The following is a 16162-nucleotide window of genomic DNA, read 5'->3' as shown; positions in this document are numbered from 1 at the left end:
TCAGGAACAAGACAAGGATGTCCACTCTCACCACTATTATTCAACATATTTTTGGAAGTCCTAGCCACGGCAATCAGAGAAGAAAAAGAAATAAAAGGAATACAAATTGGAAAAGAAAAGTAAAACTGTCACTGTTTGCAGATGACATGATACTATACATAGAGAATCCTACAAATGCCACCAGAAAACTACTAGAGCTAATCAATGAATCTGGCAAAGTTGCAGGATACAAAATTAATGCACAGAAATCTCTTGCATTCCTATACACTAATGATGAAAAATCTGAAAGAGAAATTAAGGAAACACTCCCACTTACCACTGCAACAAAAAGAATAAATACCTAGGAATAAAACTACCTAGGGAGATAAAAGACCTGTATGCAGAAAACTATAAGACACTGATGAAGGAAATTAAAGATGATACCAACAGATGGAGAGATATACCATGTTCTTGGATTGGAAGAATCAATATGATGAAAATGACTATACTACCCAAAGCAATCTACAGATTCAATGCAATCCCTATCAAATTACCAATGGCATTTTTTACAGAACTAGAACAAAAAATCTTAAAATTTGTGTCGAGACACAAAAGACCCCAAATAGCCAAAGCAGTCTTGAAGGAAAAAAACGGAGCTGGAGGAATCAGACTCCCTGACTTCAGACTATACTACAAAGCTATAGTAATCAAGACAATATGGTACTGGCACAAAAACAGAAACATAGATCAATGGAACAAGATAGAAAGCCCAGAGATAAACCCACCCACCTATGGTCAACTAATCTATGACAAAGGAGGCAAGGATATACAATGGAGAAAAGACAGTCTCTTCAATAAGTGGTGCTGGGAAAACTGGACAGCTACATGTAAAAGAATGAAATTAGAACATTCCCTAACACCATACACAAAAATAAACTCAAAATGGATTAGAGACCTAAATGTAAGACCAGACACTATAAAACTCTTAGAGGAAAACATAGGAAGAACACTCTTTGACATAAATCACAGCAATATCTTTTTTGATCCACCTCCTAGGGTAATGGAAATAAAAACAAAAATAAACAAATGGGAACTAATGAAACTTAAAAGCTTTTGCACAGCAAAGGAAACCATAAACAAAGACAAAAAGACAACCCTCAGAATGGGAGAAAATATTTGCAAATGAATCAATGGACAAAGGATTAATTTCCAAAATATATAAACAGCTCATGCAGCTCAATTTTTTTTTTTTTTTTTTTTGGGGTACGCGGGCCTCTCACTGCTGTGGCTTCTCCTGTTGCGGAGCACAGGCTCCGGACGTGCGGGCTCAGCGGCCATGGCTCACGGGCCCAGCCACTCCGCGGCATGTGGGATCTTCCCAGACCGGGGCACGAACCCATGTTCCCTGCATCAGCAGGCGGACTCTCAACCACTGCGCCACCAGGGAAGCCCATGCAGCTCAAAATTAAAGAAACAAACAACCCAATCCAAAAATGGGCAGAAGACCTAAATAGACATTTCTCCGAAGAAGATATACAGATGGCTAAGAAGCACATGAAAAGCTGCTCAACATCACTAATTATTAGAGAAATGCAAATCAAAACTACAATGAGGTATTACCTCACACTGGTTAGAATGGGCATCATCAGAATATCTACAAACAACAAATGCTGGAGAGGGTGTGGAGAAAAGGGAACCCTCTTGCACTGTTGGTGGGAATGTAAATTGATACAGCCACTATGGAGAACAGTATGGAGGTTCCTTAAAAAAGTAAAAATAGAATTACCATATGACCCAGCAATCCCACTACTGGGCATATACCCAGAGAAAACCATAATTCAAAAAGACACATGCACCCCAATGTTCATAGCAGCACTATTTACAATAGCCAGGTCATGGAAGCAACCTAAATGCCCATCAACAGATGAATGGATAAAGAAGAGGTGGTACATATATAGAATGGAATATTACTCAGCCATAAAAAGGAACGAAATTGGGTCATTTGTTGAGACATGGATGGATCTAGAGACTGTCATACAGAATGAAGTAAGTCAGAAAGAGAAAAGCAAACTTCGTATATTAACACATGTATGTGGAACCTAGAAAAATGGTACAGATGAACGAGTTTGCAGGGCAGAAGTTGTGACACAGATGTAGAGAACAAACGTATGGACACCAAGGGGGGAAAGCAGTTGGGGGGTGGGATGGTGGTGTTATGAATTGGGCGATTAGGAACGACATGTATACACTGATGTGTATAAAATGGATGACTAATAAGAATCTTCTGTATTAAAAAATAAAATTCAAAAATTAAAGAAAACATAGGAGACAATTTTTGAGATCTTAGGTTAGGCAAAGATTTTATAGAGCATATATAAAAAGCAGAACCCCTAAAAACTGGGTAGTTGAATTTAACTCCCTGCTCTTTGAAAGACACTGAAAAGAAAATAAAAAGACAAACCACAGACCAGAAAGAAAATGTTTGTAAACACATATCTGATGGGAGACTGTATCAATAATACATAAAGAACTTAAACATACTCATTAAAATATTTGAACAGATGCATTACCAAAAAGAAATGATTTGGAGAGCAAACACATAGAAAGGCACTTTCTTTCCATCAGTATTCATCAGAAAAACTCACATTAAAATCACCATGAGATACTAATACACAGCTACTGGGAGAGCTAAAATTAAGCAACAACAACAAGAAAAACTGGCAACATTAAATGCTTGAGTGTGCAGAGCTGGATCCCTTCTACATTGTTGATGGGTTGCAATGGTGCAGTCTCTTTGAATAGTCTTAGATATTTATCCAACAGAAATGTAAAAAATATCCACACAGAGATTTGAACATGAATGTTTATAACAGCTTCATTCATTATAGCCACATACTGGAAACAACCCAACTATCCATCAATTTATAAAGAGATATATAAATTGGGACATATTGATCTAAAGAAATAAGGGCTGAGCAATAAAACGGAGTGAACTACTGATGAATAACAGGATTAATTTCAGAAGTGTTTTGGTATGTGAAAAAAGCCAGGTCATTTATAAAACATTCTAAAAAGGCAAAACTGTAAATACAGAGATCAGTAGCTGCCAGAGCCTGGGGGTGAGGGATTGACTCTAAAGGAGCAGGAGTTAATTGTTTTTTTAAATTAATCCCTATTGGAGTGTAGTTGATTTATAATGTTGTGTTAGTTTCTGCTGTACAGCAAAGTGAATCAGTTATCCATATACATATATCCACTCTTTTTTTGAAGGAGTTAATTTTTGAAGTTATAGAAAGGTTTTCTATCTCAGTTGGGGTGATGATTATCCTTTATATTTGTCACAGCTCACCAAGCTTCACACTAAAGATGGGTGAATTGTGCTGTTTGTGAATCGAATTTCATTAAAAGTGACTTAAAATTTCATTATAGCAAAATGTATAACCATACTTTTAGAGACATTCAGGAAATTATCAAATGCATTTTCTTGAGCTAGGAAAAGTGTTTCAAATTGTTTCACTAATTTTCTTCTTTTTATTCTTTGAAATTTTCCATTTCCATTATCCTCTCCTTTTATATAACTTAGATTTGGGTCTTTTCATTGACCAGAAAATAAAAAATAATCTGCTCCGTGTTAGGCTTCTGTGGGTCTCCATACCTGCAAGAACTCAGCCAGCGCCTCCAATCTTCTCACCACTGGAGGCCACGTTTGATGCCTCTTTCCCACTTCAGCGGGTGTGAGCCGAGGGTTCACGGTGGAGGGCTGCCAAGTCCTAATAGTGACTTTCCACAAAGGTAGCCTTTGAGGTCTGTGGTTGCCATGGCTACTGGCACGACCAAATTTGAGTACACCACTGCTTTAAAACAGTCAAAGAATTTTAAAATAGGGTTGATCTATTAGATTGAGACATGGATTATAAGCCATCTTGACATAAGAGAAGGTGACATTTTCTCTGTGATACAAATTTTAGAGATAGAATAAATAAGTTTAAACATACTACAGTTTTCTTTTTTTTTTTAATAGTCTATCATTTACTTGAGGAGAAAATGAGGAAACCTGGACCAGTAATAAAACATTGACATTGATTGGCTCATAGAAACCCAAAGGGTCAAAATGGTCACCCCATTAAAGTGGGGTCTAAAGGGGTCAGGGGCATCTTGACTCAAATGTGGCTCACAGTGATCATGTCTCCAGTACCCACATGTATATTTGGGGCTGATATATTTAGCAGTTGCAATAACCTCATTTTGGTTTCCAGTCCTGTGGGTAAGACCCATCAGTGTAAGGAAGCCCTGAAATTGCACCCAAGTCAAGGTAGTAAATGAAAACCAATTATTACATCCTAAGTGAGAGAGTGGAAATTAGTGTCACCGTTAAAATTGTGGGATGCAGAGGTGGTGGTCATGATCACATCTCTGTTTAATTCACCAGTCTGATCTCTGCAAAAACCAGAGGAAGCCCAGAGAATGACTATAGAAGGCTGTACCTTCCAGAAGTCACCGGCCTCACTGAATGTTGGAATGGACTATTAAAGGCAAACTTACATGGCCAGGCAATACTCTGAATAGATGTGGTTCTGTACTTCAGGGTGCCATATTTGTAATATGTCAAAGGTTTCGCTATGGTGATTTTTGCTCAATAAAAAAAACATGGGTTTGGGGAAAAAATGACCAACAAAAATGTTAACAAAAGAATTCATAATTGCCTTTCAAAGTAGTCTATGTTTAAAAAGATCTAGAAAAATTAGTCTGCTGATAAAAGAGTAAGAATTGAAAATATTAGTTAAAAAGGAGCTATGAAAGTAAGTGATTTTTTTTCTTCAGTACTGCCTTTTAACAAGAAAATTACAGGAAATGTACAATTAAGAAATAACATCTTTACATAAGGCCATGAGGGGAAGAGAAGAGAATACATTGAATGTGACTCAGTCAGAGGGAAGTGGCATCACTGTAACAATACAAAAGGAGTTTGTAATGAGCCTACTGATGTATTTAGAGTTAACTGATAAAGTGGTTGCCTCCCCTGAATGATTGTAATAGCCTCTTACAAGTCTCCCAACTTACACTCCTGTGTCCTCCAGTCTAGTTGCAACAAGGCAACCACAGTGTCCTCTTAAAACCTTAAGTCAGATTATACCCCTTCTGTGCTCAAAGCTCTTCAATGATGCCCCATGTGCCTCAGAGTAAAACTTAAGGTTTTACATGATCCTGGAAGGCCCTGCATGATTGGGACACAGTTACCTACCTCTCTGACTTCCTCTCCTGACTCTCCCCTGGATCGCTCTCTAGTCACACAGGCACCCTTGGAGTTCCTACAACAGACCAGTCGTGTGCCTCCCTAAGAGACTTTGCTCCAGCTCAGTAGTTCTCAAAGGATTCCCCAGGGATCCCTGTAAGTCCCCAGGACCCTTTCATGGGATCTAAAATGTCAACTATAAAACAAAAGCTCAACAAATTTGAAGAGTGTAAAAGAGACCTGAGACCAAAACACTGAGAATCATTGCCCTAGCTAATCTACTGCAGCTTGGAGGGCTCTTCCCTCACATATCTGCTTGGCTCAGTTCCACACCTTCCTCAAGACTTTGCTTGTGCTTCACTCTCCCGGTGACCCTACCCTGACCACCTCCTCTAAATCTCAGACTTCTGAGTCTCACTCACATTTTCTCTTTCCCATGACGTTTATTACCTTACAACATATTATATAATTTACTTAAATATTATACTTATTGTCTATCTCTACAACTGTACAACGCAAGCTTTGAAAGGGTGAACGTCGTGGTCTGTTTTGTACACTGATCTATCCCAAGAGCATAGAAGAGGGCCTGATACTTAGTGGATGTTTGTTGAATGAATAAATGAATGATGAACAGCTGATAAAAATAGATTTCCAAGACACGTTGAAGTAATAGCTTTACAAAACAAAGCAAATGTTACATACATTCATCAAAATTTAATAGATGGGGAAAATGTTTAAGTGTCTATAAGCATCTAAAGAACAAATAATAATAAAAAGCAACATAAAGACTACTACTTTCTCTGGTGAACCTGTTGGCACAAGGAAAGAAATCTTTGAAAGACCTTGTATCAGTAATTACGTGCTCCAGTCTGCGAATGAAACACACCACTTCCATCACAACTAATTACTCATTAGCTAGAACTAGCCACGTGGCCCCTCCCAACCAAAAAAGGGACCAGAAAGTACACTCCCACCATCTACCTGAAGGCAAGAACCTGGAAATATTTGATGACTAGCACTACCACATGGTGAATTATGTTTCAAATTTGGTAAAACAATTTAATAACCAAGATTAATAAAATTTCCTGGGCTTCCCTGGTGGCACAGTGGTTGAGAGTCCTCCTGCCAATGCAGGGGACACAGGTTCGGCCCCAGTCTGGGAAGATCCCACATGCCGCGGAGAGGCTGGGCCCGTGAGCCATGGCCGCTGAACCTGCGCGTCCGGAGCCTGTGCTCCGCAACGGGAGAGGCCACAACAGTGACAGGCCCGCGTACCGCAAAAAAAAAAAAAAATAAAAGAATAAAAAATAAAATAAATAAATAAAATTTCCTGTGACATTAGTTCAGAATATGTAATGATTGTAAAAAACAAATAATGCTAATTTTATTATAAATAATAAATGGTTTATTAAGACTTATATAGCAGAAAATAGGTTAGGATATGTTACAGTCATTATAATGAATTTTATTAATGATTTGGACTTGGGAGTCTTCATTTGTTACCCACATCTTTCCTTCCTTCCTTCCTTCTTCCCTCTCTTCCTTTTTTCCTTCCCTCTTCCTCCCTTCAGCAAATAAGTATTGAACTCCTCTATGTACAGCTAAGGGTACTGGATGATGAAGATACAACAGTGAATAGACAAGATTCCTGCCCCCACAGAGCTCATAATCTATTGACGACAAACAGGTAAGCAGAGTTTGTAAATGAAAAAGTTATAGATTGTGATAAATGTTATAATGGAGATAAACATTTGATAAAGAATGAACAGGAGAGTCAGGAAAGTCTGAAGTGATACCGGAGATGAGAGCTGTGGGCTGTGAAGGAGCTAGTCCTGCAAAGACCCCGAGGAAGAGAATTCCAGACACAAAGAACATGAGTGAACAATTTCAGAGTCCTGCGTGGTCTGAGCTGTGGGAGGAAGGGGGAGAGTGGTGAGGGAGAAAGAGAAGCAGGCAGAGAGTGACCACGCAGGGCTTAGCTGATGAAGGTGATGAGGTTCGATTTTATTCCAAGAGCAATGGAAAGTCATCAAAGGCTTTGTAAGCAAGGGATTGACCAGATTCCTCTTATGTCTCTAAAAGATTACATTCGCTTCTGGGAGAGATACAGAATGGATGGGGGACTATTAGGAAGTTAAATGCAGAAATCCAGTTGGTTTTGATTAAGTTTAGATAATGAACATGGGGAGAAAGGAAGACTCAACACATATTTAAGAAAGCCAACAAGATTTCATGCTGGTACATATGGAATCTAAAAGAGAAAAAAAGTGGTTCTGATGAACCTAGGGGCAGGAAAGGAATAAAGAATGGACTTGAGGACACAGGGAGGGGGAAGGGAAGGCTGGGACAAAGTGAGAGAGTGGCATTGACATATATACACTAGCAAATGTAAAATAAATAGTTAGTGGAAAGTAGCTGCATCGCACAAGGAGATCAGCTCCGTTGGTTTGCGACCACCTAGAGGGGTGGGATAGAGAGGGTGGGAGGGAGACACAAGAGGGAGGGGATATGGGGATATATATATATATATACATATAGCTGATTCACTTTGTTATACATCAGAAACTAACACAACATTGTAAAGCAATTATACTCCAATAAAGATGTTTAAAAATAAACAAATCAATCAATTAATTAATTAAAAAAAGCAAAGACCAAGTGCTGACATTAAAAAGAAAAAAGATATGCTGGATTAGATGTGGAGATGAAAGAAAAGGGAAAACTCAAAGACTGAGGAAATCGGCTGGATGGTGAGGCCATTTACTGAAATGGAAAAGGCAGAGAAGAAATAAATCGGAATTGTGGGCAGTCAAGAATTCTTTATTTAACATACAAAATTTTATGTGCTTCTTAAATATCCAAGAAGAGATTCCATGCATTCTGGAAATTTTAACATTAATTTAACATTTATTAAGCACTTATTATGAGCACTGTATTCAGAATTTAATATATATAGCAGGGTCAGAATTTTACATCATACTATGTAATGTATACATTTTACGTATACATATATATGTTTATTTATGAATGTACTTCTTATCGTAAATAAATTACATAAAATGTAATTGCTTTATTTTGTCTACAACTACTTTGGTTTTCAACTTGAATTCCCTACATTTGAATAGGAAAAAAATTAACTGTCCAATTCCATTTAAATTTAATCCAATCCAACATCTTTAAAAGTATAATGTTTCTGGGCTTCCCTGGTGGCGCAGTGGTTGAGAATCTGCCTGCTAATGCAGGGGACATGGGTTCGAGCCCTGGTCTAGGAAGATCCCACATGCCGCGGAGCAACTAGGCCCGTGAGCCACAACTACTGAGCCTGCGCGTCTGGAGCCTGTGCTCCGCAACAAGAGAGGCCACGACAGTGAGAGGCCCGCGCACTGCGATGAAGAGTGGCCCCCGCTTGCCACAACTAGAGAAAGCCCTCGCACAGAAACGAAGACCCAACACAGCCAAAAATAAATTAATTAATTAATTAAAAGAAGGCTCAACGTTAAAAAAAAAAGTATAATGTTTCTTTCTATAGAATAAAAGTCTCATAGGGTCTTCTCCAATTCTTCTGCCTCTCTCCCTAAGGATGGTGCCCTCTCATGCAGGGGTACAACTTATACAACTGCGTGGCAACAGGGAAGTGTCAGGGGCCTTGAATGTAATATCCTTTGCCTCTTCTGGTTTCTAGTGCAATATTCTTTATCCACCAGGATGTTGCTGAAAGCTCTCCAGCCCGATGCTCAATCTCTTGAGGTCAGTCTACCGCACGCAGGATCAAAGGCAACGCAGGAAGCCTAAATCCCCAGGCCTTCCTCCACGTGAACATAGTTCATTCTCATGTGCCTGTGCTGCAACTTGGGACATGGCAGCCCGCATGTTTGCTTCCTCCCAGAATCTCAAATGGTGAGTAGAAGGGTGAAAGAGTACCTCTCCATTCTCTGTGTTCCTTGCACTTAAAGAATGCCCGGGTCTAGGCCAGAGCCAAAACCCAGAGAAGGAAAAATGCAGACATCCACTCTCTTCATTCTCCTACAGTCCTCTTCTTCCCATAATTACCCTTAGTTTGAAAGGAGTGTGTTTTACCCCAGAGAGGGCCTGGCTGGCCGCCATAGGTAGAAGGGGAAACATCTCTCCATCACTGGTTAACTGCTAAGCTGAGTCCTCTAAGCTTATAAGGCTGAAGTCTTACTGCACAATCCAAATGTATACGTCAGAAGAAGAATTTTAATTTATTCTATTTGCATTCATCATATAAACAAATTTTAGATTCATCCTGCACAGATGGAAGCTTTCTTAACACCAAGGTAAAAGTCATGAGTTCAGAAAAGCAAAAAAGAAAATTATATTATTTATGTTAAAAATTACCAATCCTCACATCAAACTTCTAAGATTGGTATGCTTATTAATTCTATTTTAGAAAAGAAATAATCGATGCTCATAAAGGTTATGTAACACAAATTATAAGATGACATTATTGGGATTTCAAACAATTCTATCTACCAAGCTTCTGCTAAAATGCCTTTTCTTGAAATTTTTGTGGTTAATCCTTGCAAAGAGAAGAAAATGAAAGTAGAGGATTCCAACACAATATGTAATACAGATGACTATAGACTGACTTAAAGTCTACACCCTAACAAGGGCCCCAAAAGTAAATAATCTGAAACAGAATCAAGTCATGTATTGGTTAGGAATGACATAAGAGAGCAGAACATCCTTGCACAGAGAAAGCTGGCATTATTCTGGGCATGTGCTCAAGGGTTACGATCAACTCCAAAATCTGAGTAGCTTAACACATAAGTTTATATTTTTGTCCACATTACACCTCTCATATGAGTTGGCAGACTTTCTGCTCCACACGGTCATTCAGAGACCCAGGCCAGTGGAGCTGCCGCCATGTTGTAGATGCACCAGCCTGAGCACGCAGCTTCCTCTGGTGTTCTGTTAGGGAAAGAGGGAAACGAGGCACTTGCAAAGGCGTTTCAAATAATACACTTACATCCACTAGTATTTCACTAGTCAGAACTAGTCCTTTGAACCCATCTAATTGCAAGGTGACCAGGAAATGGCAGGAGAGCAAATGGGTTTGATCTGCCCCTGCCACGGCCCCATGAACATAATTCATATATCCAGCCACCTGCCTCCTCCTTACTTAAGTTCTTTCATTTCCAAGGTTGCCTTTAAATTCAGGATAAATATTATTATCCTTGTTTTCAGGATAAATATTATTATCCTTGTTTTAGAGACTGCTTTACATATTGTGATCAAGGAAAAGTATTGCAAGATCTTTACAAAGCTTTATTAAATGCTAAATTACAGTTCTAAGATCACTGTAGGTAATATTTTATGTGTGTGTTTTTTAATGAAGCAGTGTTTATGGCACGAGAACTCATCTACTCTTATACCTGTTAGGAATAAGGCACCACACAAGTAAAAGGGTGGAGTCTGCTGAATGCATGGTTTCTATCACCACAGCTTGCCCATAACCTTGGCCTTACTTCTGGTTTAAATACACAAGAGTGACTTCAACGTTAAACATCTGATTGTGTTGCAACTGGCTTTTCAATTACAGCTGACTGTTTTCCATTTACAAAATTCCTTATTACATTATGAGTCTCGAACAACAGAAGTTTGTGAGTCAATATTAACACAGGGAACTTGAACCTACTATAAAAAGTTACTTCAGAAGTTGAGGTCTTTAGGAAATGTAAGGAAGTAGCACCACCTGGTGGGTAAGAATGACAGGAGAAATTGGAGATTTGCTTATTAAGAAATGAGTAGTTGTGGGGGCTTTTAAAAATTATTACAATTGCTGTAGATATAATCAGTTTTCCAAACAAAAGCCTTTTGAGAGCTTTGGAATTGATACCTGAGGAATGAAATTCTCTCCTTAGAAAACAGGGACAAATAGAAGGTGTATGACTTTTCACCTTATCATTTCTGATTGATGGCTGTTCACCAGGATCTGGGGAAACCCAGGTCAGTGAAAATGGCCTGTGGTAGTGATGAGAGGGTGGTTTACAACCAACCCAAGACTATTATCATCAAAGAGCCGAGAGTCTTGGTAATTTTAGAAAGTTTACACGTGCTAGGCCAAGGCACTGAGCATAGGCCTCCAACTCACTTAGTACTTATTAGTAAAGTGTGAACAGGGTGCCCTTCCTCATATCTGTTTATTGGTCAGTATCAGAATTTAATGGTGAGATTCTTTTTGAAAAAGGCATGAACAACAAAAGTTTTCAGCTTTTCAGCTTTCAAGTATCTGTGCCCCATTTATTTAGCTGACATTTTCGCACAGCTTGAAGATTGCTTTGTTAACCTGAAACAAATATTTCTGCCATAGTTCTCCAGCCAAGATAGGTTTGTTTGGGATCAGTAAAGAGCTGCAGTTCAGGGTCTGCAACCATGTCAAGCCATGTGCAAGTCCCTGCATGGCAAGGGAAGGAGCAATCTTTTATACAGGGGAAAAGGAAGTTAGGAGGACTCTAGTAAACAGAGTCCATGGCTTTTCATTGCCTGAGTCCTTGCCAGGAAAGAAGAGGGGTCTTTTTCTGTCCAATGGGCTCTGTCATTTCTACAGGGTATGAGAGCTCCTCTTTCTGGTCTCCCAACTCTATTTAACTGAGGCTTCTGTTTATTAATTTTTCATAGCTTCCTTGAGAAATTAAATTTGGGGTTCTATTTAGCCATTTTTGAAAGCTGAACTTAAACAGAGCAACAATGTAATGAACCTGTTCTGGAATACCCCACTGTGACACTTTAATCCCAGCTTTTTCTGATATGTTCAGCAGCAACAGGACAATGGTAGACCTGATCTACAGTAAGGGAAGGTACAAGAATAGTCAGCGAACAGATGTTGAAACCTCAACATGTTACCCATCAGTTTATCATTGAAACTCATTAAGCCAGGCTCCCTTAAGGGACTGTTTTCACCTGACTTTTCCCCCCTGTGCATATCAAAGCCAAATGTACTTTATAGTCTTCAAGTATATAGAGCAAGAAGTTGTAGTCAGCAGGCTTCGGGGGTCAAGAAAGATGCCTTAGTCCAGGAGCTGAAAGTCCAGATTTTGAACCAGATTTTTTTCTCTTTTGAGATCTTGTTACCCATTAGCTTTACCCTCCCCTCCCCACCCCCATTTCCCATCCCTCTCACCCTAAGCAACCACTAATCTACTTTCTCTCTACAGATTTGCCTATTTTGGACCTTTCCTGTGAATGGAATTGGCTTCTTCGTTATTGGCTTCTTTCACTTAGCATAATGTTTTCAAGCTTCCTCCATGTTGTAGTATATATCAGCACTTCATTCCTTTTTGTAGCTGAATAATATTCCGTTGTATGTCTGTACCACATTTTGTTTATTCATTCGTCCTCCAAATGGCATTTGGATTTTTCCACCTTTTGGCTATCATGATTAATACTGCTTTGAACGTTAGTGTACACATTTTTATGTGAACATATGCTTTAATTTCTCTTGGAATGAAATGACTAGATCCTAGAAATGGAATTGTTAGGTTATATGATAACCATGTTTAATAAAGTACCTGATTTTTAATCCTGGCTCTGGTGTTTCTAGCTCTGTGTTTTTAGGAAAGTTATGCCTCAGTTACTTTATCTATAAAATGGAGCCAACAGTACTTCATATGCTTGTTTTAAAGATAAAGGAAGTTACTATATAAAAGGCTCATAGGGACTTCCCTGGTGGTCAGTGGCTGAGACTCCACGCTCCCAATGCAGGGGGCCCTGGTCAGGGAATTAGATCTCACACGCCACAACTAAAATTAAAAAAAAAGATCCCCACATGCCACAACAAAGATCCCACATGCTGCAACTAAGACCCAGCGCAGCCAAAATAAATAAATAAATGTGTTTTTTTTAAAGGCTCATACTATATCTATAAACATCACATAAGTGTTTTTTTTGTTTTTGTTTTTTTATCAATTTCCATATCCTCTTCCCTGCCCCTTTCGTGACAAAAGGAATAGTTTCAGGTTTGGTCAGATCTGGACAATTCTTCCTGTATTGTCCCAACTCTACTAACCATTTTCTGTTTTCCCAGAATGTCTAACCCCACATTGTTCTGTGTTTAAATTGTGGCTTCTTTTCTTTAGTGCCTTATAAGGGTTAATAAATAGTGCTTATTCTTTACATTGGCAAAAGATCAAAGTTCACTTAAATATAGGCTTTATAGAGGCTTCGTTTCCCTGCAATATAGTTTGCAAACAGTTGCCTTCCTACTTTACTTGTAAGCTGTGGGGAAGATATTTAATTATTTGCTTGGCCCAATACTCTTAACGCTAGTGTCTCACCCTATATGTCTCTGTCCCACAGGACTCAAGGAGCCAGTTTTATTCTGCTCTATTTTTGGTAAGAATTCCTTGTTTGTTGGGGTCCAAGGTGAAATGGCTCCCACCATGGTGCAGTACCATGACTCTCCCCGGTAACTATTATACATTCCACTAATCATATTTCTGATTAAGCCAGTCATGCTTACAACCATGGAGACTACATTGATAGTAAGCTCTCAAGTCCTGAGATGCTCTATTTAACAATATGACTCAAAGGACATTGGGTCTCAGATTTTATCACTGTAAAAACAGTCCGCTTGGCATAAAGATAAAATATGCTTAAAGTCAACTATCTAGCAAATACATCAAACTGTTCTTAAGCAAAGAAGACAGAAGGGGACTTTTATTTACTGAGAGCTTACTATGTGGCAGATGCTAGCTGCTTTAAGTAATATTTTGGACCCGCTCAAGGCTGAAGCATGAAGTCCTCTATTTGTGCCTAATAGCACAACTTCTTGTTACAAAATGTCCCAGGGGCTTTGTGACCATCACAGAATGCTCCTAAGGACTAACACAGATGCCCAGACACACATCTTATTTTGTATGGGCCCAGGATATCTGTAGGTGAGAACTTAAACCTGGTCCACATATTGTGTTCAGGCATCCACAAACCAGTCTAGGGGACTGGGGTTCCTTGAAAGAGGCTGGCCTGGAGAAAGGGACCTTAGAAACTATGAGAAGATATGGAAGAGCAGGTCCAAGTTAGTAGCTTGCCTGAATGTCAAAGGGAGCCATGGATGTGGCAGCAGGAGGCTGCACATGACCTTCCCTGACATTGTTCCTCACCAAGCGTGAGTGTGCTATGGCTGGGACCTACCTGCAGATCTGGTTCTAGGGGCCTAACTTGAAATATCTCTGATCATGAGACTTGAAACGAGTTTTTCTACTGTCCAGAGATGGAGAGAGGCATGAGGGCAGCAGCCTGGGGCCAAGAGCAGAGGATGTGAGAACAAAGTGAATGCAGGCAAACCTCACCCACAGGGCCTCCCAGACAAAATTAAATGAATGGGAAGGGCTGCCACCAAAAAACTGATTTTTCTACTAGTCGAGCAGCTGTGGACTCAAAGCCTTGAGATTCGGGATATTATTATAAATGTGAAATACTTATATGTCCTGTCAGGTGAAGCCTAATGCTATATGGGTTATGTGCATTTAACCTACACAATTGATTTTACAGAAGAAAAACTGAGGCTGGGTGAGGTAATAAGTCACCTAAGTGCACAGAGATAATAAGCAGTAGAGCCAAGAATCAACACCCGAGCTGTGTGACTCCAAAAGCCAGGATCCTTCCCCTATACAATTTGCTTCTGGAGATACAGAAGATTCAATGGAGCATAAAGAGCATGCACTTATAGTCTTCCAAATAACAGTGGTAAAAAGCAACACATGTTGAACAACTATTCTATGCTAAGTGATTTGCCTATGCATCAGTGTGATTTTCTGAGAAATTAATTAATATTTTGATTTTTTTTTCTATTGTCTTTACACCAAAGAATAATGCTAGTGCCCTATGCCTTTGAAATTTAGATTCCCTTTATCCTCAGAGTGAGAGTAATAGGACTCATTTCAAAGCCCTCAGCCAATATAGGGATTAAATTGAACTATCCCAAAGGGGATGAAAATGGAGGCTTCAGGAAACTGGTCCAACCCTGGAGGTTGTTCCCCAATTGAATCATGGGGAGGACTGTAATTTCTTCAAGTGCCTGGACTCAGCACTCTGGAGATAACAAGTCCTTGTATGAAAATGGATGTTTGAATGCCTGTGAGAACTGGCCCTAAGTGCTGCAGCTTGAGCACCTCGAGTGAGTCATTGGTGGCTAAGGAGTCAGCAGAGAGGAGCATCTCAAGTATATATTGGTCAGCCCACCCAAGGAGGCCATCTCCAGTATATGGCATAGAAGTAGTGCCCAACTATTGTTGAGCATTTAGAAGACTGAGCTACCATCTGTGTCTGTGAAGGTTGTGTCCCAATATATAGCAACTAGATGGAGCCACAGGGAAAAAGAGCCATCCCTATTGACCAAGAGCCAGGCCCTTCCCCATGTTCCTAGGAATATGTAAGCCCCAAGGATTTTGTAAGCTCCAATGAGGATAACCTCAGTTAATCACTTATATTGGACTTCGTAAGCTGACCTTGATAAGTTGTTGATTTGGAGATGGCTTTATTTAGAAAATAAAGAACCATGACATCTCTTGTACCTTGAGTGTTATGGAGATATTCATATTTATTATACACTTTCTATCATATAAAACATTCTTGAGGTTCTAGTATCATCTTCTATTTTACAGATAAAGAAATTAGACCTTTGAGAAGTTGAGCAACTTGCCCATGTTCACACAACTCATAAGCATTTCTTAATACAGAGAATTTAGGCCTTTCACACTTGCCAGCCATATAAAAGGCACGGAAACACAGCATCATCCACATGCCTTGAAAACTAATTCAAGGAGTCTGTCACCAGAAGCTATATAAACAAATTGTTACCTAGTGTAAATAAGATTTGTAGCAGAATTCACTCTTATAAAACACTTATTGATATTCAATTATATATAGGACATAGCGGGGTTTTCTATAATAAGCCACGTCTTAGAATTTAGTTGGCGAGTAGAACGT

This window comes from Monodon monoceros, unplaced genomic scaffold (assembly GCF_005190385.1).
Source record: "Monodon monoceros isolate NGI ecotype Baffin Bay Population unplaced genomic scaffold, NGI_Narwhal_1 Super_Scaffold_2, whole genome shotgun sequence".
In the NCBI taxonomy this organism is placed as follows: Eukaryota; Metazoa; Chordata; class Mammalia; order Artiodactyla; family Monodontidae; genus Monodon; species Monodon monoceros.
Note: the sequence above shows the minus strand (reverse complement) of the source record.